This window comes from Lissotriton vulgaris, chromosome 5 (genome assembly GCF_964263255.1).
Source record: "Lissotriton vulgaris chromosome 5, aLisVul1.2, whole genome shotgun sequence".
Taxonomy (NCBI): Eukaryota; Metazoa; Chordata; class Amphibia; order Caudata; family Salamandridae; genus Lissotriton; species Lissotriton vulgaris.
This window is the reverse complement of record NC_141693.1, coordinates 1,898,026,327-1,898,044,667: the sequence shown is the minus strand read 5'-3', so window position 1 is coordinate 1,898,044,667 and position 18,341 is coordinate 1,898,026,327. Positions and strand designations below refer to the sequence as shown.

General features: G+C 43.4%; 1 pseudogene across 1 annotated transcript in view; it reads right to left on the bottom strand.

Annotated features, from left to right (window-relative positions):
• LOC147717659 (E3 ubiquitin-protein ligase TRIM39-like) overlaps positions 1–18,341 on the bottom strand; it is a 327,519-nt pseudogene that overhangs the window by 58,231 nt on the left and 250,947 nt on the right. The window contains exon 5 of the transcript XR_015296084.1: positions 17,672–17,781. The product of XR_015296084.1 is annotated as an E3 ubiquitin-protein ligase TRIM39-like (transcript). The remainder of the gene's footprint in view (positions 1–17,671; positions 17,782–18,341) is intronic.

The following is an 18,341-nucleotide window of genomic DNA, read 5'->3' as shown; positions in this document are numbered from 1 at the left end:
TGGCGCCTCCGGGCGCCTGCTGGAGCGTCACACCCTCCCTTCGCCTGCTGGGAGCTGTAGTCCGCTGGCCGGGACTACAGCGTGCGGTGGGCGCTCGGCGGTGGACACCAAGCGGCAAGCGGCTGCAAAGACCTGGAGCCGTTTCCCTCACGGCGGCGTCAGGTTCCGCGATGTGGTTCCCAAGAGCGCTCGGCGCTCGCTGTACTAATGGCGCCTCCGGGCGCGTGCTGGAGCGTCACACCCTCCCTTCGCCTGCTGGGAGCTGTAGTCCGCTGGCCGGGACTACAGCGTGCGGTGGGCGTTCGGCGGTGGACACCAAGCGGCAAGCGGCTGCAAAGACCTGGAGCCATTTCCCTCACGGCGGCGTCAGGTTCCGCGATGTGGTTCTAGCTACGGTGTCTTATTGGTCATAACAAACTCCCAATGTTTAGACAAACCAGAACATGATCTTAGAATACCTCAGGTCACGTGGAACACATGGACACTCTTTCGTTATACAATCATTTCAAACCAGAACATGGAGTAAATGAGGACTCGTGCATATTTGAAATATTTATTTACTAATGCAGGGTTCTCAAACGCAGTATCTTAGATAATACAAGCAAACATATTATAAGAAGCAAAGTTATCAGCATAGTTACTAGTCCATAAAAGGCAAAAGGTGACAACATGCTAAAATGCTGAAATGAATAGGAGTTAGCAACACCTAATTCTCACCCTCCCTAACTAGCATATATCTAAGAAGGTCTCTTTGGGCTTTAGCAGGGCGACCCCATACCTCAAGATCTTAATGTGAAGGGATCACATCATCTTCCACCAGCTCTCTGCATGCAAATTATGTGTCGTGTGCAGAAGCAGCAAAAGGTACAATGGCGTTTAAACATTTAATAAGCTCATGCGAACTTAACACGGTATATTGGTAAGCAGTAACTATATGACACTCCATGAGAAAGCTGTCTGCTGGTCTGTGTGGGTTTTAGAGTAAACAAGTTTAATTCTGATTTGGTGTATTCGCCCGAATCACAATGTACGAAGGCCAGGCTCTAGTCTGCGATGCTTTTTAAAAATATTTACTTTAGAGGCATTTCTCTTCTTCTTGGAAGGTCCCTTGCATCTTAGGGTTCATTTTTTGTGAATGCCTTTTGAAGAACTTTTTTCATAGGGGACCGGTGCCCCCCTACGTCTCAAAGAGTGTTGCTTCCTTTTAACACTTGTGCGCGGTCTGTATTTTAGCCCTGCACCTTCTTGCGTCTGCTTGTTCATGTGCTCTGCAAAACAGCCGACGTAACAGACCCAATTACATCATGGGCTATGTTCATAGGCGCGGCTTTAAGATGGGGCTTTGCAATTTCATAACCTCTTCTCAAGAATGGCATAGCTCTTCTAAATCGACTACAAGAGAAACCACCCAGGCTGGCCCAGTACATTATGAGGGACCCTTGAAAGTACAGTGGGCCTTCATATCCGGCCTCATTTCTGTAATAGTGCCTATAAATAGACAGGTCACTGTATGTTTTCACGACCATCAGGATGTCTTCTTAATAGTCCCCGTCGCGTCTCGGTCTTAAATGAAGCTTAACAATACCTTTCCCATATTTAAAGGCCACCAGCTCAGACTGATTGTCAAAGATCATCATTGAAATAGCGTCAAAATGGTTTTTAGAAACTACTACGTAGTCAGCCTTGTTAAATTGTATATTGACCATCATGTTATTTTCACCCTGCACATGGACCCATCTTAACAATAGTGAATAACTATCGCCGATCCTCTGTGCCTCTACAATATTGCTATAACAGAGCGTGTAGAACCCACCATTAATATTAAGGCACATGTGGTCCGGTTCGACCGGACGTCTTGTATGTTGCACAGTGCCTAAAACCCTCCTTAAATTTACCAGAGCAGTTAAAAACGGCATTACGATTTGGGGCTTTAAGAAAGTCCTTCCTTCGACGGTATCTAGCATCAGGTGAATATTCGTATATGTTTCAATGTTGGAAATGGATTTGTTGATGTTGCAAGGCGACACTTGTAACGGTTGCGTAGTAGCCGTATGGAAAGCCTGTGTCTATGCTCAACGGGTTATATTCACGCTTTCTGTTTAATTTCGCTTCGAATGGTGCAAAGGTATTCCAAGTTCTCGGGTATTGGATTTCTGTTAGGACTACCTCCCAATCCCCCATTGAGGTCCACAGGTTTAGCCAATTTGACTGTGTAATTATAGATCTGGATGTCAGGGTACATATTCTTGGAGGCGCTGGATGGCAGGGAGATACAAAAAGGAAGATGTCTCCAGCTTATCAACAGCTTTAGGCAGGCCAAAAACTCACACTATCATCAATAAGAGTGCAGGGGGAAAGAGGTAAGGCCGCCCCCCACTCAAACACCTGTAAACAAATTGCGCCTTACCTATTGAAACTACATCAAAGATTCATTGACCACCCGGGACAGTCTGATGCATCGTCCAGATCCTCCAAGTGTGTTACCTAACACTTGAGAGGAGTGGAGAAGTGTGGCTCACTGGTTAGAGCAGGCAGACCCTGAAGCAGAGGTCAGACCCGGGACCAGGGTTCAATTCCCGACGCGGCAGGGTCTTGAGCTCAAATGTCCACGGACTTGATAATTCTCGCTTCGGTGCCTGACCTAATCATGGGTTCACACTCTGCAACTCTGGGCATTAAGCTTGCTTAATCTCCACAACGGCCCCCCGCGGCGGGATGCCTGGCTTTCACCTTGGGGATGCCCTGTAGGGGCTATCTCACAGGGAAAAGCCAGGACGGGTTCCCAAGGCAAGCGCTGAGATACCTCCCCGGTGATTGATTCGAGCGGTATATAAGAACATACAAAAAAAAACACTAAACCCCTGGGTCAGAAATGTAGATTTAAAGCAAAAAACAAAGACAGGTCCCAATGTTTCAAAAAAATAGTGTGAGCACAGAGAGAGCACCTCACGGACGTAACTCCAGAGGGGGTTCCTGGTTAGCAATGTCCAGTGTACCCACTTGTAATCATCGGTTACTCTCTCTGTGTGGAGTGTGAGAAAAGGTCAAAGAAACACACAAATAGTGGTATGTAAAAAACAGTAACCAATGCCACAGTGCACTTATATAAATAGTGTGTCTGTACACCTGTGAACCCAAAACCAAAGACTAAGAAATAGTGTTTAAAGTGCAACCAAAATGTTAAAAAGATTAATGGTAAGGGTTGCTGGCTTTCTATCTTTATTCTGGTGCTGCAAGCCTTCCAAACTAAAAATGGATTTTCATATACCATACAAGTTCAAAATGCCGACATGTTTCATTGCTATCCATTCAGCAAATTCATCAGGGCAGTCTGAGGTTCTTAGTCATCACACTCATATGTGTATCTAGGACCTGTATCAGAAAGATAAAACAGAACACAGAGGTGAAATCATGACACCCCTAGCCAGGGGCTTTCTGCTGGAGGTCACTCTTACATCGCCCATAGGTATATGGGCCTCAGAATTACCTTATGGTTGCCACATCCGGACGTACCGGCAACCATGTGTAGAACCCCGTGTCTACTGATCACGTGTCCTTCGGTGCTTTGGTAAGACTCAAGCCCGCTGGAAAAGTAAATATGCATAAGAGAGACCAATCAGTGATTTGGCGGAAAATATACAGGTTTTTTAATTCGCCATGCACAATCACTGGAAATTCTAAAAATCGCCATGACGTCCTCTCGGCCGGCATCATCCATAATTATATGCCCCAGTTACAAAAAGTATAGCCGGCATGCACCACCAACTGTACAGCGTAGGCAATATTCAATCGAACTTGCCTGATATACCCGCTTCGTGTCGCAAGTAATGCAGGATAGACAGCGCGTCATATTTACAAGCTTTCCGACCAAACTGACAGTCCGGAGAGCCTACAAACAAGCTTGCCCCATGCGCCCGTAACATTTCACGGACCGGTCAGATTGACAGACGCCTCACGTCAAGACACACAAACCAGAGTATCAAAAGTGCGTTTGCCGCAGCAGCGACAGCCTCTACTCCACATCTAGCCGCCTTACCAATGCCGCGTCCCTCCGGCGCTTCCGACGGTCCTGCAACAGGCTGCCGGCGTGGAGGAATATACGAAGGGGCTCCAGGCCCCGCCCACTACGTGACGTGACACGTCACGCTCCCAAAGGCTGCGGCGGCCATCTTAGATCGGGGGACAACTCGTGTAGATTACGAGAAACATGATTTACTGCGAAGGGCTCACAGGAGATGAGATTTTATATTAAAAAAAATTTATATACAAAATCGGGGAATCAAATCATATTAATTGTAAATACAGCCATTATTGCAAACTGGAAGTTAAATCGTACTAATTGTGAATACAGCCATTATTGCATTTTAATCGTAATCACAGCAAAGAAATTAATATATTGTAGCCACCAAGGCAAAGAATATTGAAGTGCAAGGTGTACTTTACAAAAAGGCTCATAGGATATTCACTAAAAGAGGGCCAGTTGGATGTAGAATCGACAGACATTCAAAAACTCACACACCCTTCAGGGTGCTGGTCAACACCCAACTGTTAAACTTCCCCGGCCAGCCCCGCCATTTGACAAATGCCTGGCTGTCAGCTTCGCTACTTTTACTTTTCAGAACCTTTTCAACCCTATACACCCTGTGTGGATCGGCGGGTATCATTTGTGTCTCTTCCTTGTAAAAGACTCCAGGTACTGCTTCCCCATTGTAGTCATTTAACCTGTAAATATACAACCCCTCTTTAAGCTCCACACTTTCCACTATAGAGATGTATTCGCTAAAAGTCTGTTGGTACCCCTTCGAAAAGATCCCTTTCAACTTTGAAATCCTTACATAATCACCTTTTTTTAAAAAGAGGTATCTTCACCCTTGCAGTGAAATGACATACGTACACCGTTCTCCAGATCCTTAACGAATTACCAGGTGTTACCTCGATGGGCGCTGTTTTGATGGTTCAGTGATAACTGGCATTACAAAAATCTATTTAAAGTCTGTAGAGCACCAACGTATCTGTTGGTGTCGTTGGCCGTAAAATATCTCCACATCTTAGACTTTAAAGTTCTGTTAAACCATTCTACAACTGCTGCTTTTACTTCCGTGTGTGTTACAAAATGCTGAACCTCATGCTGCTTTAATAATTTCTGAAATGCCTTGTTTAAGAATTCTTTCCCTGCGTCTGTTTGTAGTTTTTGAGAGATTCCCCCTTCTCGAATATGGCTTTAAAAGCAGCTGTGACACAAGCACCACTTTTATCGCGTAGAGGTTCTGCAAAAGCATACTTGTAGTATACTTGTATACTTGTAGTATACTTGTAGTATACTTGTAAAGCGCACAGCTGCCCCAGCAACGGGGCGTCCCGGCACTGTATAATGCTGTGGAACCCTTCCTGGCTCTCCCTGTGAGATGCCCCTCCTGGGCACCCCCAAGGTGAAGCCAGGCATCCTAGTGTTGTTGGAGCCGTTGTGGAGATTAAGCAAGCTATTGCCCAGAGTTGCAGCGTGGGACCCATGATTAGAGTAGGCGCCTAGGCGAGAATTATCGAGTCCACGGACATTGAGCCCAAGACACTGCCGCGTCAGGAATTGAACCCTGGTCCCGGGCCTGATCTCTGCCTCAGAGTCTGCCGCTTCTAACCAGTGAGCCACACTTCTCCACTTGGTCAACATGTCTATGATGGTTAATATATAAAGAGCTCCGTTGTTAAGTTTTGCTAAATCTTGAAGGCTGATTATGTCCGCCTGCCATTGATAATCTATTTGCGCATTAACAATTGTAGGTCGCTTCTTAAAACGCCTTCTGGCGGGATTGTGTGTTGAATACGGCTCCTCCCCTGATAACCAGGTCTTCACCCTTGATCTGTTTTCAGGTTCATTTTCAACTACAGCCGTTCTTTACAGAGTTCGGCACTTCCAAAGCTCCCAACCCCCTTTGTATCGTAATAATGTTTTCTTAACTGGACTTCCGACATGTTATCATTCGGTACAGTCCATGAAATGAAAGCAACACCGAGTTTTGCGGGGGCATTTGTTGCACATAAGCAGGCCTACCGGACCAAAGGCTACATCGTGGGGCATTGAACTCTGCCACAGTCTCTTCCTGTAACACAGCAGCATCACCTGTTGGTCTCCCCCGCTGCCGCCACTCCTGACATCTGCACGGCCGCTTAGAGGGGGGACTACAGGGACAAGGACCCCCTGCGCTCTCACGCAGGCACACACGCCCACTTCCACGCCCGGAGGCGCTTGAAAGGCAGGCTGAGCTTCGGTGGAGCGGGGCTCCATTCAAAGCAACACCGAGTTTTGCGGGGGAATTTGTTGCACGTAAGAAGGCCTACCGGACCAAAGGCTACACCGTGGGGGCATTGAACTCTGCCACAGTCTCTTCCTGTAACACGGCAGCATCACATGTTGGTCTCCCCCGCCACCGCCGCTCCTGACATCTGCGCGGCCACTGAGAGGGGGGACTACAGGGACCAGGACCCCCTGCGCTCTCATGCAGGTGCACACGCCCACTTCCGCGCCCGGAGGCGCTTGGAAGGCAGGCTGAGCTTCCGCGTCGCGGGACGTGCCGGAAGAAGCACGGGACAAGGCGGGACTGTCCAAGGCCGTCAGAGGCCGGAGGAGGCTGGGCTGGGCCCCCCCTCTAACAAGGTCAGGAACATTGCTATCGACATCGATGACTAGATCCCGCCGATATATATTAACTTTATATTTTATGTTACATTGATTTAATTCTGTGTAAACAATGCCAATGTTAGTATAGCTGGTTTGCGATACAGAGTGTTTTCGAGGGTGAATGTTGTTAGACATACACACGGCAATGGAAAGGCATTGCACTAAACCACAACTTAAAAATGCACGCAACACCATCGATACATATCTAGTAAAGGCCGTAACTGCTCTTAATGAAGAAATTGATCGCACCGAAAGGCGACTTTCTATGGGATCAAGCATACTGATAGCTGACCAGGTCAACACAAGTAGAATATCCAGACCTACTAGTGAAGCTGATGCAGACATGGTAATGCTAGAGGATACGCAAAACAATGGCACCAATAATTCCTGCATTTCCAATTCACCCAGACTGTCTGCTACTACTGATATTAGTCCTTGTCCCTCACCCTCCCCCCAGGTCAAACAAAAGTGTAGGAACAAGAAAACATCGGGACAGGGTAATTCAAAGGGGAAAAAGGATAAAAGAAGTAATGTATTGGGGAACATGGTTACCACACATACAAGGGCCAAGTTAAATCCAGAGACACCACTTGGTAATTATAGTTTGGACGCAATCTTCGATAAAATGATGGAACTGATTAGGCCCTTACACGAGAAGGTGGACAATTTGGCTAGGGAGGTTCACAAATTAAGTAATAAAATGGAGAAAGTAATCATGAGACCTCATCAAGAAGTTGGTCCAATTACCGAGGTGAATAAGGGAAACAAAGAAAAAAAAAAAAAATTAATGGAGCTATAGTGGCAACCCACACTAGTCCTACTATGGTGCCAAACATAAGTAAAGCCCCAGAGAATAACCAGAAAGCAGGAGACCAGCGAAAGAATAACCCCCAAACTGTTGATCAGGGTACCCAAGGTATAGAAAAACCATTACCTGTAGAACAAATCAGCAGAGATAGCAAAGATCTAACTAAAGAAACTGATAGACAAATACCAGCTTTTATCAATCTTCCGCCAGAATGTGGTGCTTATATTACGGCACTTGTAAATGTCCCTAAATTAAGGAAGGGCCAAGAGGAAACTCATGATATACTTAAAAACAAAACTCTCTATTGGATATCTAAAAACTGTAGTTTCCCAGAGGTGGGAGCCAATCAGATCATATTAAGCCAAAGGGTGGGTTGGGTGGGCCCCCAAAAAGTTCGAGGGGGATTGTATAATTATAAATTTCTGATCCCCCCCACTGGGCAAAGAGCACTCTTGCCAATGCCCCACCTCCATCAGCCTGGGAGTTTTACATGACTCTCCTCCCTTTGGGATACTTCTATAGACATTTACTGGATCCCAAACACCATACCAGTAATAATTCTAGTACCAGTAGATCAACAGCACTATCCATGCCTCGTTCCTGCTACACAATTCCAACATTTAATAGATTCCAGCCATTTGATTCTTTAGAGGATAACGATTGACTCATACCGTTCAAGGGCATAATACAAGCAAAATCTCCCACATGGTCACAACAGAAAGACTTAGATGAATTAGGCAATAAGCCATTGGTAAACAACCTACAGCTAGACGCAGCAGTATCTGAACTGTATAGGTCCACTGACCATATTAAATAAGGACGAGTTTTACATCAAACCAAAGAAGGCACTAACTGCCTTAACACAAATAAACTTAGAAGTGCCTACATCCCCTTTGGTGGGCAAACCCGTCCTACCCCAAGGAGATTCAGTTATTGCTAATTTAGGCCCAGAACCGGGTTACAGCATAGTTAGCTGGAATATAGCAGGCCCCAAAAGAAAGTTGGATACACCATTCTGGAGGGACTTTATTACTGCAGGTTATGACATCATTTGTCTCCAGGAGACATGGTGTAAGGAACCCATTTTTATAGAGGGTTATACCTCACATTGGCTGAATGCGGTTAATTCTGCAGCAGGCAGAGCAAAAGGTGGTCTTCTTTTGTTAATATCTAACAAACTAGTTGCCTGTAAAAAAAGAAGCTATTCTGCAGTAGATACAAATAGCCAGGTATTACAATTAAAATTTAGCAAGGGTAAAGATTTAATATTGATCAATTATTACAATAATATTTTCGATGTCAACAGAGAGAAAATTCTTTACCCATTAGAGAATGAAATTAATAAGGCTCTCGCAGTGTCTCGAAATGAGGCCATTATCCTCTGGGCAGGTGACTTTAACATCAAACCCTGCCCACTGGCCAGGATTAATTAATGTGGCCATAGGAAGGAGATTGGCAATGGGGAGGTCGGTGATGACTTACATTTTCCACACTGCAAATATGGTATGGCTTTAAATAAATTATTGGCTAAATTCAACCTGGATATGTTAAGCTGCACTAAGAACAAGGACAATATTAATTGCCCTACCTCGAGCTTATCATATAGGAAGGGGGCTCGAGAAAGGGAATCTAGGAAGCTACCCACTGTTGTTTTTTATCTGGGACTAAATTCAAACAAAGGCTACCAGGCTTACCTATCTATAGTCACACGTAATTCCCATCGGTTCGTAAGGAATGCAAATACTAATATCGATCATATTTTGCTCTCTAGTGGCACTGAATAATCCAACCTTTGGGTTATGGAACAGCCCTTAGGCGACCATAATAGTATATCCATATCATTATTGTGCTGGGGAAATAAACAAGCTACTGACAGTAATTGTATTACTAATGTGGTAGCTACCAGACCAAATGAAATGAGGATTAAATGGGCCAGCATTGACCCTCAAAAAAAGCATATAGAGGTGGTCAAAAAATGTCGCATAGAGATAGAAAATTGCCTTAGGGACAAAGTCAATTCTACCATCCTGTTTGATCGCTTTGTAAAGATAAATGAAACCATTGAAAGCCTTTTCACTAAAAGAACCAGTGGGAAAAGGGCAGCGACCTCAGGTTGGTTTGTCATAAATTGTACCCGGGCTTTACAAGAATTAAAACAAGTGTTGAGTACCAAACTCCGTAATAATGTAACTATTAAGATGTTACAAACTGATTATAAAATAGCTATTTTTAACAGGAAAAGAGTTTTGCAAGATGAGGCCTGGTTTAACCTTAATCTAGCGGCAGACACAAATAATAGTAAACTTTATTGGGAGACTATAAATAGTCCTTTCCTAAAGAATGATAGCGTGCCTGAAATAACTTCTTATGTAGAATGTAACGCATGGATTGAACATTTTATGAAGATTTTTAACCCAGATAGATCTAATTTAGATTTAAATATTTGTAATGCTTACATTTGGCACGCTTTACCACTATCAATAAGTTTAGACAAGGTATATGAGGGTCTAACAAGCAGTAAGGGAGGCAAAGCACCGGGCCCAGACAAATCAGTAGATCTATACAAAACAGAAATGGACCTCTGGGCCCCTATTTTAGCAAGGTTTTTTAATGTGGCAGCGGAGGGTCAATTACCAATATCCTGGGGTCAATCACTAATTATTCCCCTCTTTAAGAAAGGGTCTAAATCTGAGGCGTGTAACTATCGCCCTATTTCTCTGTTAGATGCCTCTATCAAAATAATGAGTAGAATTATGTTAAACAGGTTGGAAACATGGGCAGAAGAAAAGGATATTTTATCTAAAGCACAATGTGGTTTTAGAAAAGGTTTAGGAACCTTAGAACAGTGTGTTAACCTCAATCTTTTGATCAATAAATACACTGTTGCCAAGGAAGGAGATTTGTTCCTCTGCTTCGCGGATTTGAGTAGCGCCATTGATCTCGTGGATCATGCCATATTATGGCAAATCCTACTTGATCAGGGTGCTCCCAAGGAAATAGTACATTTTTTAGCGAGGCTCTACGAGAGGCTATCTTGTAAAGTATGTTATGGCTCAGCTGGTGAGTGTACCCCGTTTTTTAAGGTTACAAGAGGCATACGCCAGGGTTGTGTCTTGGCACCACTTTTATTTTCTTTATTTATTAACCAAATAGACTCAACCCTAGGTCAGATCCCAGCAAATGCCCCGCTTATAGATGGGGAAGCAGTCCCAATCTTATTATATGCGGACAATGCTGTTTTAATATCGCGCACCCAAATTGCACTACAGCGTCTTATAGACAACTTTACAATGTTCATAAAGAGCAGGAAACTTAAAGTTAATAAAACTAAGACCGTTGTCATGGCATGCGGGAAAAAAGCCAAATTGGCTAGTCCTTTTTTTATAGAAAAGGATAAAATGCAATCAGTCAAAACGTTTTGTTATCTTGGGATAACATTTGCCGGTGATGGGAAGTGGATACACGAGCATGATAATATAAGCCTTGAAAATGAGCAGGAATACTAACAGCATATTCAGTTTTTCTAGAAAACTGGGGGCCAGAAGAATTAAAGACATGATAACCATTTATAACGCTAGATGTGTGTCATCTATATTATATGGGGCAGGAATATGGGGCAATCAAAGTGGGAAATCGGTGCAACATGATGAAAATAAGTTTCTTAAGAAATTGTTGTGCGTCCCTCTCTCAGCATCAATCAAACTTATGCATGAGGAAGTAGATCTAAATTACCTTTCAGACTTAGCTGCATTACGCCCTTTGACACTCTGGCGATCTATCTGGTCAAAAACTGAAACGCTATTTACACAAAAAATTATCAGAGATTGTTTGAGGCTCGATCATTTTTCCCATATCCTATGGCTTAAATATATTTATTTCTGGTACAACCTCCTATTTGACTATAATACCCTTTCTGCACCAGAGTTTGCAGCCTCAATTACAAAGAAGGATTTAAAAGAAAGGTTTTTATCATATAGGAAGGGGGCTAGAGAAAGGGAGTCTAGGAAGCTACCCACTGTTGTTTTTTATCTGGGACTAAATTTAAACAAAGGCTACCAGGCTTACCTATCTATAGTCACACGTAATTCCCATCGGTTCGTAATTCCCATCGGTTTGTTTTAACTCGTCTCAGGCTAGGAATTGTGCATCACTTGGTGGCATTTCCGCACATGAATGTTAGTACAAACTCTGCATGCCCTTGCGATCATACCTCAAGACAAAGCTGCTGCCACTTTTTATTGTTTTGCAAATTTTACCTTGTTTAAGGAAATTTTACCTAAAACCTGTTTTCTTAAAATGTAATGTTCGTTCCACAAAATCAGCAATGTAATTAATGTTGTCCCTTGAAAGTCCAGACATTTGCTTCTTCCTTGCAACGTACATAATGAAATGCATAGCCGCAAGAAAATCTATCATTCTTTGATGTAACCGTTTGGCTATTTACATAAAGTTATAAGCTGAGATTTATTCCATCTTGTCTATACATATATATATAATTATTGCAGAATTAAGTATTGTTTATACTGTTGCATTTTTCTAATTACTAATTTATTGCTAAATTTGCACATAAGGGGTATGGTATTGTACATATGTATAGTTTCTAGGAGGGATGTATAGCATATTCATGATATTTATTTTTTGGTACCCAGTGTTGCTTTTATCATGAGTTGTAATTGAGAATTGGTAACTCTGATGCTTTTTATCTTACATTAATGTTTTTATGGATGTATGTTGTATGTTCAGCTTATATGGTTATGTTTTGACAAACCGAATAAAAGCATTTTGAACTGAACTGAAAGATGCCCGTTTTGTGTTTCATAGATGTGTCTTATTGGCTTTAAAAGGATCTGCCATAGCTACCAATACACCCCTAGCGCCTGCTACCCTGCTACCCTGCTACCCTATGCAGTGGCATTCTATTGTTTTCTTCTAAATAGGAACTTGTATGTGACATTAAATAATACCTTGTTTATTTTAAAACAACCTTCAGGGGCTAAAGAACATATTCTTCTATTTTTCAAATACATATTACACATACGCCTTTCTGCAAGTCATGCTATCATCTTTCTATCAAAGCACGTACACAACCCAGGCATACTACATAGTTTTGAGCTTGGTTCGCTGGCGTAGCAGATCTTATTGAATGTCGATGACAAGATCTTAAACATGTTGGGGTGGACACATTTCTTTTCAGCGGACAGCCCATAGATCACCCTCAACAGCTCATACACCTGGTACGGGTCTAAAAACTACAAATAGACCGGATTGTTCTTGCTCTGTATGATTCGCCCAAAAACTCGTGCGCAGCTGGCGGAGGATCCTTAATTTGATGTCCGCAATAAAGTCTGTAATAGTCACGTTTGACACAGGCTAGCACAACAGCTACTGAAAAACCTTAACAGCCAATATGGCTTGGTGGGGTACGCCTGGTGTTTCCTTTTCACATGCACCCCTCTTAGAGGCACAGCCACATTTCCTGTGAGCATCGTTGTTTTGGCATGTGGAACTTTCAGTCTGTTTCGAACACCACAGACAGTAAACATTTACATTGTTAACTTTCGAAGGCTGCCCTTCTGGTCCGGTTCTTTTTGGGAATGCTCTCTACAGATAAAAAGAAGAAAGAGAGACAACCCAATCAGTTAAAAATAAATACCTTAATATACACGTTGACCTACTATAATGTTTTTACCAACATCAGCATCTTCACAGCACTCTGCGGCGGCTCTGAAATCTTGAGAGTCCATCGAGACCCCTCGGTCTTCAGAGCTTGTTGCATGACGCATGTTGCATGACGACCGGCTCCGGAACTGCTTCTTCTAAAAACCCCATAACTTCATAGTCGGGTGAGTTAGGAGGAACTATTGATTCTTCACTCTCTTCCATGTCGAAGAAATTCCTTTGAGCATGCCCAACATCGTTACTCTAGCCCTCACTGTCGCTGCTGTCAACCTTAATCGGGGACACCAGTTGAGGCCAATCCTTGAGACTGAGCGTTTCCATCCAATGGCACAAGTCATTGTGAACACCAGTAACGTCGCAGCCCATATCTTTAGGAGTTTCCTGTTGAGCATTCTTGCCCAAGACCATAAGTGTTATGCTACGATAATATCCATTGACAGTAGACTGTCCACCCGCCAATGGGGTCCTTTTGATGAGTGGGCTGTATCACTTCATATTGATCAGTTCATCTTTCCGTACTTAGGCTCCTAGTTGCTGTACATGACGCTTAAGAAAGGCTTATATGTATTCTAGGCAACCACCAAAAGAGGCGTACCCCTCTACATCACATCATGCTCACAGGGTGTCCTAGGGTTCTGTTTCACTGGGATTTCCAAAACAACCCTTCCATACTTGATTCCACCCCTGGGAACACGTGATCACCTACGTGATTTCCAGGGCATGGTACATGTCACTTTTAAAGTGATGAGTAAAGGTATCCCTATTTACTATTGATGTAAAACCCAAGGTCACATCACAAAATAGTAGGGTAATTAGGAGCCAGGCGATAACGGCGAACAACTTGACGATTTAACAGCAGTAAAGAAACCGCTGTATTTCAAACAATATTAATGTATTTCATCAGCACCTCATTAACCCTTACAGTGCAGATGAAGCATTTGCGTCATCTGCACCATCTAACCAGTATGGAGGATGTGAACATCTGGTCTTCCTAACACAGGAAATCCCCAGCTGAAAGAGCTGTCACACAGACATAGCATGAAGGGAGTTGGAGCCCTTAGGCACAGGGTGCTCTCAATATGATTGAAGCTTTGAGGTATTTCCCCGCTCACTGGCACCTATCACACTGGGGAAGTTTTGGTGAAAATGGAGGAATCTTTCTGCCCCTACTAGTGAGGGCAATTTGAGTTTTTTTGCCTGTCATTGGGCTGTTCTGTATGCAAACCATAAAGGCCCAACAGTCTTTCTGCCCCCAGGTTGCAGATTGGGGTCCAGAAGGGGGTTACATAAAGGTTTTAAAGGGTGGCAAGGACTGTGAGAGGGAAGTACCAGACTGGAGTCTTTAGAAATTCGTTTTAAACTCCATCATAGGTACTGGACAATCCAAACTCTCCACAGCTCTACACATAGCCTCGCTAAAAGAGGAAATTGAAGTATCTAAGGCATGATAGAAACCCCACTAGGACTCCAAGGAAGAGGAACTGAAAAACACTTCCTTAACATAATTAACCACCTTACACAACATCATCAAAAGCACAATGGAAGAGGGAAAGGAGTAGGAATAGTGAGTTCAGTGCTTGGGACTCTGGTTGAGATGCTAGACGTCTGCCCAGGAGCGGCCCAAAAGCTCTTGTCGGCTCTGGCTGGCTGAATACCAGACACCCAGAGAACTGAATGCAGGTCCTACGCTGGTGCCACACAAGGTGCCATCATCACTGCTGAAGATTTTCAGCAAAACTTTAGCGCTAGTGTGGGAAGCTTGAACTTTAAAGTGTAGCATAAACTCTGCAAGAGCAAAAGCCTTTTAATACATCAGACCCTAAGTGCACAATGTAAGGATTGATGGGACGGATTTAGAGTTTTTGGCTACCAACCCCCAAAAAGGCCTTACAGAATAAAAAGTGAAAAATGTCCACCACACACTGGCAGTGTTTTCCCAGTTTGAGTGGATAGCTGTGGTTGATTTGGTAGCCTTGGACAGGAAAACAATGGCGGGAATGTTGTCGAGGGGGAGCCCCTAAAATAGGATGGTGTTGGTCTTGTCCAAAGGTGTTCCTTACCATCAGAATAAAAACATGTTCCCCAGAACTTTAAATGAGGCGGGGAAATGTGAGGAGAGGAGATGGGATAGAAGTCAATTTACCACAAATATCTCAATGCTGGCCTCCTCTAAATCCGGCCATAAAAATACCTGAGAGATGCATTCCAATATTCTTATTATTTATTAAAACTAAAGTTGTGCACAACTTGCTAATGACAGAACTCTAGGTCTCTACTATGACTAACCTGAACGTCTAACAGATTCATGTCAACTAAATAGATTTCAACATGTCACTGGTCAAGCAACAGATCCACTCTGACACTTAGCCTTATGAGGTGGACAATCTGCGTACCTTAATATTGGTTGAACACATATATAAGCATTTTTCAGGGTTACCCCAGATTTTTGCATTCCTTTACCATCCTTTGCTGAACTTTTTGTTGGCTTTTAGGACTCTGTGCACTTATTCCCTGCTAACCACTGGTAACATCCTTGTCCTACACCCAAGTGGTATATTTAATTTACTTAAAAGTCCCTAGTATATGGTGCTGCATGATCCAGTCCCTTCAAATTAAATGCTACTAGTGGGCTGCTACACGCATTGTGCCACCCATTGTAGCACTGTAAAACATGGGTCAGGCCTGCCACTGCAGCCTGTAGTGCAGTTTTAAATTCAATAAATAGCCCTTATCCCAGGCCCAAACCTTCCCTTTTAATACTTATTAATCATCCCTAAGTTAGGCTAACCACCCCTAGGGCAGGGTGCATGGTATTTAAAAAGTCGGACATATGAGGTTAAGTTCTACATTTCCTGGCGGTGAGAAACTCCTAGAGGTGTTTTTCAGCACTGTAAGACTGTCTCTCTCATAGACTAACATTGGGTTGCCATCATACACTTAAGAAGTATTAGCTTCAGTTTGGGAACAGACAAAAAAAATGATGTTCCCTCTAATGAATTGTAACTTTAAATCCTCTTTAAAGGCAAGGTCGGATATTAAGTAACATTTTTTTAAATGCCACTTTTAAAAAGTTGCCTAAACCAACTGTCCCTTTCTGGCAGTTTCCTGGGTCAAAGGTAGGTTAATGGCTCTCAGGTTGTGTATTGCTTCCATACATTGAGACAAAAGAGGCCTATGTGTGAGGGGAGTGGGTCTTCCCGATAGGTTGGCTGCTGCAGGGTATACCTTGCCTTTATAACACGTCAAAGGAACCTGCCTGAAGGACACATAACAAATATGACACCAGGCCTGCCCTGGCCTTGATTCCCCTACAGAGTGTGAATCCAGGACAGGGGGAAGGAGAAGAACTGTCCAGAACCAGCTTGGGGGTAGGACATGGAATTCTTCCACACAATGGCTGGCACAGAGATAAAAGTGGCACCTTCAGAACTTTGCATCAAAACACACCTGGACCTGTATGAGATTCAGAAAACGGACTAACTGCCCTGCTGTCTGAAAAAAAAAAGATTGGAATTTCTTCCCTAAAACACTGACTCGCCAGAAGTGACTCAAAGAGTCAGTTGGCTGGCCAACTGTTTGAGCTATAGGGACACAACAAGCTTTCAGAGGACTGCCGTGCTTTCCATCTGACCAAACGCAACTGGACGGGACCTGGTCCCCTCCGCGAAACTCTGTGGGAGTGAGCCCTGACTCCCCAAAGTGCTGTCCTTAAGGTTCAGGACCTTTGACTAGAGTTAGAGTTTACTCATCTCTACGTGACAAAAGGCCTCACCAGATCATCGCAGCGCGGCGTAGAACGTCATAGGACCTCATATCAAAGCACCTGGTCGGCAGCTTCACTTGAACTGACACAGGAGAACAACGCAGGACTCCACATTGCAGGACCTTGCATTGCAGCCCCAAGCACCACTGGATCAGCAGCCTTGATAGGACGTATGCAGCGCAGTAGAGAACGACACAGGACCTCGCAGAGCCGCACCATGGACAAAAAGATACAACTCTTAGCAGGTCGAACTGGGTCCTGTACCCGGCCCTTGCTCCATCGCGGTCAGCCTGAACTTGTGACTTTGTCCCAGTTCAGTGCGACCAGATCACTGCAGTTTGCGTTTTGTGCTTTTTGCCGCCAATTGCACCTTAAACTTAAAAAACTCATACCTCTGGCTCTACTGATTGGATTCAATTTTCTTGAGTTGTGTTTCCACTTTTTATTTACTGTTTGAGTGCTGAATAACTACATTACACATTGCCTCCAAGTTAAGCCTGGCTGCTTTATGTCAATCTACCAATCTAACCTTCTACCCCTCTCAGATAATAACCCCATTTCTTACAGAGCTGTATTTTATTACTGCACTAATTTTATCATCAGCTTTGATCCACTGAAGCTCTTTCATATGTTGGTATTTACGTGTCTTAGAAACAACACATCTGCCAACTGAATACATTGGTGATCTCATAAATTAAGACATTTACTGCACACGGGACATCCTTTAGAGTCTCTGATTCCTCACCCAGTGATTCAAAAATTTTCTGCAGATTCACTTCCTTTGCCTTGTCTGACTCCTCTTCTGTCTTCTTAATGGTACAGAGAGTCTCATGCTGAGCGTTCACATTGTCATACCTTAAAAAGAGATAAGTGTGGATGCTATTAAATGCTCATCTGTTTAAAAGGAAGTAGTAATGCTACTCGAGTAATCCTGTACTGTATCTGATGAGAGGACGTTAAACATAGTAAATTCGTAGGAAGTGTGCAGACAGCATTCACCATGGGAAAAATGAGGAATGGAACAGTGAGTTTTGAACTGGAGCCTGTTACCATTAGATACAATATGACTCAGACTTCCCACAGTTATGGAAAGGAATATAAGACCTCAGAGTGTAAAGTACCGGACAAAGATGCACCGAGTCGGATACATCACTGGAAAGGCTTCCCAAAGGAAAGTATAAAGCTGGGAATCTGGACTGTAGAATGAATAAATGAAAAGAGGCTTTAAGATTAGAACGGTCGAAGGAACATATGCAGTGAGGAGAAACCAACTGTTAGTTGTACTGCATACTTCAGAATATGTTAATGGTTTAAACAGGATTATTTACTGTCATACAAGGCAATAATACACCAGTCTTTAATGTGAAAAAATTAATTAAAAGTCAATTTTAGAAAAGTGACTGATAATAACAACT